The sequence below is a fragment of the Chinchilla lanigera genome, unplaced genomic scaffold, assembly GCF_000276665.1.
Source record: "Chinchilla lanigera isolate Chin_1 unplaced genomic scaffold, ChiLan1.0 scaffold00047, whole genome shotgun sequence".
NCBI classification, from domain to species: domain Eukaryota; kingdom Metazoa; phylum Chordata; class Mammalia; order Rodentia; family Chinchillidae; genus Chinchilla; species Chinchilla lanigera.
The window spans coordinates 12,285,777-12,292,733 of record NW_004955448.1 but is presented as its reverse complement, the minus strand read 5'-3'; positions in this window follow the sequence as shown (position 1 = coordinate 12,292,733).

Genomic DNA, 6,957 nt, shown 5'->3' with positions numbered 1-6,957 from the left:
TAAAATAAAATAAAACAAACCTATTTCTAACATGGAAAAATCTAGAATGAGAAAGAGACTTCTGATGTCAGTAGGAAGGCTTTAAACTTGTGGAGTTGAACCCATCAGTGGGGTCACTTCCATTGCACCTTTAAAGTAAATATGGATAATTTTTCAATTTAAAGTGAGCACTGACTTTTAACATCAACAGTTACTAACACTATGATATGGGATTTTGCCCAAAGTTTGCAAAAAGAAATTCCAAGTTTGGTACACTTTGTGGGAAATAACTTATTTGTATCAAAGTAGGTATGCTCATTACATGGGGAAGACACAATATCTTTGTTAATAGGGCCAATTTAAAACAAAATTTTATATGTCAGATGATCCCAAAAGATGTACCTAATTGTTATGTATTTAAAATTTGTGACATGGATTTCCTCTTGTGCCAAAATTGAGCAAGAAGCAATTGCTTATCTTCCCGACTATAAGAACTAAAAAAGCTCAGATTAAATATTCAGACGAATAGTTTTTAGACACTGGATATTGCTGGAGAATGCTGATTTGTGAAAGAAGAAAACAAGTAAAGTCAGCCATACGACTGCCCCAGTTTACAGCCTTGAAAACTTCCAAACTGCCGCAGCAGGAAGAGAACCAGAAAGAACCTGGCCGTCCCCCTCAACTGAGGAGACGGTGTTGGAAACCCAAGTCAAAAGAATAAAGCAAAACAGTACAACAGAGGGAACTGGTGAAAATGCTCTGACCCTTGAGTGTCTTAAATATTTGTGAAACTTAAAGCTCTCACATCGCTCAGCTGACAGCTTCCCTATCCATGCTCTCACCAGCTTTCTCCGTATTTGAATATTTGGTCAGGAAACAAGACAGTAGTTACCAAGTAGAAGATTTGTGGGCAGGGACAAGCCAAAGTCACCATTCCCTTCCCTGGAAGATAGAAAGCATATCAAAATATGGCATGGGGAAAGAGACAATTCCTTGGCTAAAGATTGTATTGAGTTCCCCAAAACAAGAACAGACATCCTGTTTTAAAAACAAAGTTAAGCTCATTAAAGTTTAAAATAATAACTTGCATTACTTTGTGGGGTGTGGAAGTTTACTTGGGATTGAACCCTGGACCTCATTCATGCTAGGCAAGAGTTCTACCACTGTGTAAGATATCACTACCTACCTTGCATGCTTTTAAAAATATTATTTTAATTCCATCCAATTTTGAAAGTAAATGAATATATGTATATATATAAATTTGTCATATAGATATATATTATATATACGTATGTATATGTAGGCATTTTTGAGAAGCACAACAACAGATGACAAGTAGTCCCTTCTGGAAAATTGTGTAGTGCTGAACCTTATTTTTTCCCTTACCACATACGCAGAAGTCATTGTTCATTGTCTAATAGACGTTCTCCCCTTCTTGCTAAGAAATTCCTCTTGTGCTTGGGGTAGTATTGTACAAAAGCCTAAATAAAAGAACTCAAACAATGTACAGGAATATAAAAATCCTGTCCCCTGATTTCTTCCTATACTTGAAACTAGGAGAAGCATGTAATTCACATCCAAAAGAAGTCATCCACAGACAGATTGCAAGGTCTTGTCCTTCTCCTTTCTCTTCTCTTCCTTCCCTTAATGCAGACTGCTGGCTGGAGCAGAAGCACACATCCTACATACCTGAGGAAAGAGCAAAGAGTCACAGAGACTTTGATCCTGAAATCTCGGAGGCAGAAAATCAATGCTAAAATCCTGACTACTTGTGAAGATGTCAGCTGTACTGCTGCAAGCAACCACAGCAGCTGCGCATTCCAGATCTGTGGAATCTGACTCCGCATATTGACAAGATCCCCAAAGAATCACATACACACTGAAGTAGGAGAGTTACTGCTGTAGAGAACAATGACCCCAGCACTGATTAAGTTGTTGTCAGGTGCTGTGTTAACCTGAGCTGAAAGCATTCACACCTTTCCGTGTGTATATTGCAGTGTCAGTTGAAATCCACCTAAAGGTATAAATAAATGTGTGATGTAATAACTAAAGTATTTACAAAAAATGTTATATGATTAAGGGTATTCATTTGTGTACTTTTAACTCATGTAAAGAAGAGGAAACATCTAAAAATGTAGTAGAGATTTCCAACAGGTATCTATTTTCAATTAGAAATAATTTCAAACTATTCCCAAATGACAGTTTCTCTCTGTGAAATACCTATATAAAGCTATGGCTTAATAATAAAAAGATCCAATAAGTTAAGCAGTTTCTCCTACATATATGAATATATATACATATCAACCAATTTTTTAAAAGATGGGTCAAGTTCTTCTTTCTGTAGCTGAATTATATCAGATATAGGCTCTGAATTAACCCTGTCAAAGTAGACTCTTGCTATATGCAGATGTTTTCTGCTGGTGTTAAAACTCTAGATTGTGACTGAAAAGCACAGACTGAAATTACTTGCCTTTAGGAAAACCAAGCTCCCATCACTAGCATTTTCCATTTCTGTTCACTGCTTATTTGAACCGCTTGTGTGACCTGGCTCAACTGTAAAGACATATTGGGCTTAATCCCAGGACTGCTTCCACTGCAACAGACTGTCAGCTACAGAGTTTTGTAAAATTGTCCTTCCTTCTACATTTATTTCACTCCAAGGGTTTGAAGTCTAAGTTCCCAGGAGCTTCGCACTACCGAAAATTTCAGAGAGTAAATAAGAGAAGCAGAAACAGGGAACTGAATCAGTCAGGGTTGCGCCCATATTCTAAACATATTTGCAGAATAGAAAATGTATCTATTTGATAAATCAAAAAGCTATGCAGCTTGTCCTATAAATACATTTGGCGAAATAGGCACACAAGGTTAAAGTGAAATGCAGTTCTGAAAAACAACTTACATGTGTAGTTTCCACCAAATAGGTCACAATATCACTGGCACTGAGATTCCTTAACCACATTTTCTAGACAGAGGAGAGCAAAAAGATATTAAAGCAACTGTACCTTTACTTTCACCCTACCATTGAAAGTATCAGAATGATTAGAATGTCATAAAAATCCCATAAAACTGTTTGTGCACTGAAAAATGCATGTTCTTTGGTTAAATTTTAATTGGTGACTAACTTTAATACTCTCTCCCAGTGGCTATTCGTCAGTAGGCAAAGTCTGAAGGAAATTGCTCCCCTTGTAATAATTTACATTTTCAACATTTTTCACTTGCCCATATTTATTTTTCCTACTTGTATATGAACCCATCACTTTGTTTGGCTCATAATAAGCACTATTTTTATGTACTGAAATATTGGCCTTTTTACTACTTATAAAAGTACAGAGACTGTTGTACTTGTTCTGCTCCATTTCAATCATATATGTGCAGAATTCTCTTGCTTGCTTCTGAGAGACTGATGCGTAAGGAGAAAACCAGGACTAAAATAATAAATTGGTCCCAGGGCTAAGTGGGATTAAAATATATGACTTTGGATTTCTGTCTGCAAATCATTAGTTGATTTTGAATAAGCACCTGCTCTCACTGGCGTCACAGCCTCAGGGAAGTAAGGGTTTGTTCCAGACTCAAGGCCCCCCAGGACATGTCCCGCCCATCCTTAACCTTCCGGGCTCTTTGCTTTCTTCTCTCTGCCTCATTCTGCACACCCTTCACTGCCAGCACTGAGCTGAGAAAAAATTCAGATGGAGCCAGAGCACGCGTTTCATAATGCTGAAAATCCAATTGTGCAGGCTTTTCGAACAAAATTATTTTTAAAACTGTAGGTAAGAGGTAGCAGCTCAGGTACAACTTTTAATGAGTAGACACTAAACTGTCACACCTCTAAGCAATGCTCCAATTCAGAAAGAGGGTTCTCTTCCAAGATTAATTACCACTGTCTGACACTATTACCTATTGAAATGTTTTATAAGCCCACAATACCAAGAGTTTCAAAAAGTGTCACACACCAGCAGTTCCTATTACTAAAAACATGAATATGACAATTGAATATAATATTGAAGGGAAGCTCTCCCTAGGCGGTCTTCCCTGGCCCAGTTTGCTCTTCTGCCGAGGCTGAGGAAAGCTGGCGCTGACCTTGGCAGGACTACCTAGGACATTTTTCCATTAGGTGAAAGCATCTTTTAAAATGCTTTGGAAAATGAGAAATAGAGATTCTGTTGTCAACAACCAAATGCACTGCTTAGTGTCACCTGCTCTGGTTCCCCACACATATATTTGCATAGCAATTGCCAGAGAAAACCTCCCTTTTCCCTTCTAATTGGATTGAATTTCTCCTAGATCTGTCTTCTAGTCCCCAAAAGCAATAAGGAGGGGGTGGAATACCTCAAACTGAAAGGTGAATTATTTAAAATACAAAGGATTCTATTGTCAACCTGCCTTCCTCCCCCTCTTTCTCTTTCTCTTCTCTCTCTCTCTCTCTCTCTCTCTCTCTCTCCCTCTCTTTCCCCCTTTCCTTCCCTTCCTTTCTTCTCTTTTTGTGCTTTTCCTTGAATATGTTTGTGCTTAGAGGGATCTAGCTATTTTTCACTTTTTCCTTAGACATGGAACTATGCATACACAGCACTGAACTCTGCCCAAATTCGGGTCAGTGGGAGCCTCTGCATGAGGAGATCCTTGCTGCCTTTTCCCATAAGCATTCTCACCCTGTTTCTTGGGCTATACAAACCCGGGGTATGGAAAAGAAAAAGGAAGAAAGCTGCGTTTAGGCGGAGCTTGTTCTTGGCCAGTTAGAGGGCTTCTCAGTGAGGGGCCGCCGGCACTGCCTCGCTCTGCCTCTCCAGCTCTCACACCCCTCTGCTCTCTCCCTTCTCACCTCTTTTCCTCTCCCCTTCCTTTTCCCTTTGCTTCCTCCCTCTCTCCCTCTCTCCAAGATCTTGTTCATCAAATCCCTTCTGGAGAGGGAGAAAATCTTGGATGTGTATACATTAAGAAGATGTACATAATTAACTGTCTCTCCCAAATGTATTTTGAATTTTTTTGTCAACTAAATAATTAATGATAAAGTTTTAGATTCTGCTGTGTTTATATTTTTCAATAAAGCTTCTGAGCAGGATGCCTTTCTATAAACACTTAGCTCACTCTGTATAGGTAGTTATCTACACTTTGGGCTTGTTTTGTCCGGAATTTTGCTATAATCGTGGATGGTACCTAGAGCCACTACCGCAATCCTGTTTTCTTCAGTATCTCCCAGTAGCTCCTCACACACATTCCTTTGGTCCCTGCACAGGGTCCAAGTATTAGAGGCAGTTGAATTAGATAAAAGTTAGTGGACAATCAGACAGGGACTGGGCTGTCAAGGAAGTCAGGGAAAGGTAGAGACACCGGAGTTGTGACTAGAGGTGCACCTGAAGAAGGCAAGGCCTGAAGACTAAAGTCACAATGGCCAGACTTGCATACTTCCCTAAAGGATGGGTAGAAATGTGAGATTGCACTGTAATTGGTACCCCCAGTGCATTAAGTCCAGATATACATCAGATGCCTGGGTGGGTAACTGGAGCATCTGTGCCCATTCCTTCCCCAAAACATTCCTGTTTTAGAAGTTATAGATGAGCCAAGGTTAATGACGCCATCCATACACCATTGCTACATGTCTGGCTTCCCTGCTGAATCAGTATTAGCCAAGTGGCTATACTTATAATGCTATTGGTTGACTATAGTTTGACCCATGTTGCATTGTTTGACCCACATTTGTGATTTGCTTTATAAATTACCCCTGACAAAGGGCCTTGGTGGCATCCCATTTCTGGGACTCCTTTTATCTCTCAGGACTCATTCCAATCCCAGTAAAGATGTCCTACTCTTAATCTCATAAATTCAGCACATGAGGAAGAAATATAACTCCCAAATTAATACATGTTTGAGGTTTCCTGTTCCCTAAAATCAAAGAATGAGTTCCAAGGGATGAAGGAGGTTAAGAGTAGGAAAGCTTAAGAATACAAGTGAGAAACAGGAATACTTCCTGAGAGACAGGGAAGGCCCTGAATGGGATACAACAAAGCTCATCTCTCCAAGAATGTCTTAGAGGGCAAAATCAGAAGGTGGGTACAATGTTGGTCAAACTAGTCAATCAATAAGATTATAAGTATCGCCACAAGCTAGTATTGATTTAGTAGGGAGGCAGGGCATGTAACAAGAGCATATAGATGACTTCATGAGCTCTGGTCTACGAACTAAGTCTTAATCTTGTCTTCAGTCTCAGTTTTAGTAGTCGTGTAGTCTTAGTCTTACTCTTAGTCTTTTAGTATTAGTGGGTGAAAGGAACTCCACCCCTAGTGAGGTACTGTTCCATTTCAGTGTGAAATCCCCAAAAGGTTACATCCATTACACTATAATCTCAGACTTCCATTCTTCCCTTGGAGTATGTAAATCTGGCCATCTTGATTTTAATCTCAAGGCTTTGTCCTTCTAAAATGTGCCTCCAGCCACAATCCTGATGTCTCCACCTTTCCTTGAGAGCCCAGTTCCTTTCCGACTGTATAGAAATTTTATCTAATTTAGCTGTCTATAATACATCTAAAGAAGAGATGGAGAATTCAATTTAGCCTGAGCAGGTCCTTGATGTCTCATCACAGAAAATAATTTCAGGATGCATTAGTGAGGAGGAATAGGCAGACTTACTAGGCAGAATTAAAGAAGCAAACACTCAGGGGAAAGAAGTCCCAGGTGCTTGAAAGTGAGACCTGCTGTAGTCTGGAGTTGGGGATATGTTCTTGAAGGCATCCTTTAAAATGAATGATCTAAAATGTTTTGCTTTAGAACATTCTTTAAATCATTAACTTCCTTTTATGTTAAGATCAGGTTGCTGTCCTTTACTTTATCAGTTAGGTTCATTTATGGACTTGTAGTGTCTTGGAGATTCTTAGACCCTTTGAAGTGATGGACCTAGAGGAAAGAACAAGCAGGCATAGGAAGTAAAGGTAAGGGTGAGTTTCCTTGCCTTTTTTACCTGTCTTTATTCCTCTATCCTACCCTACT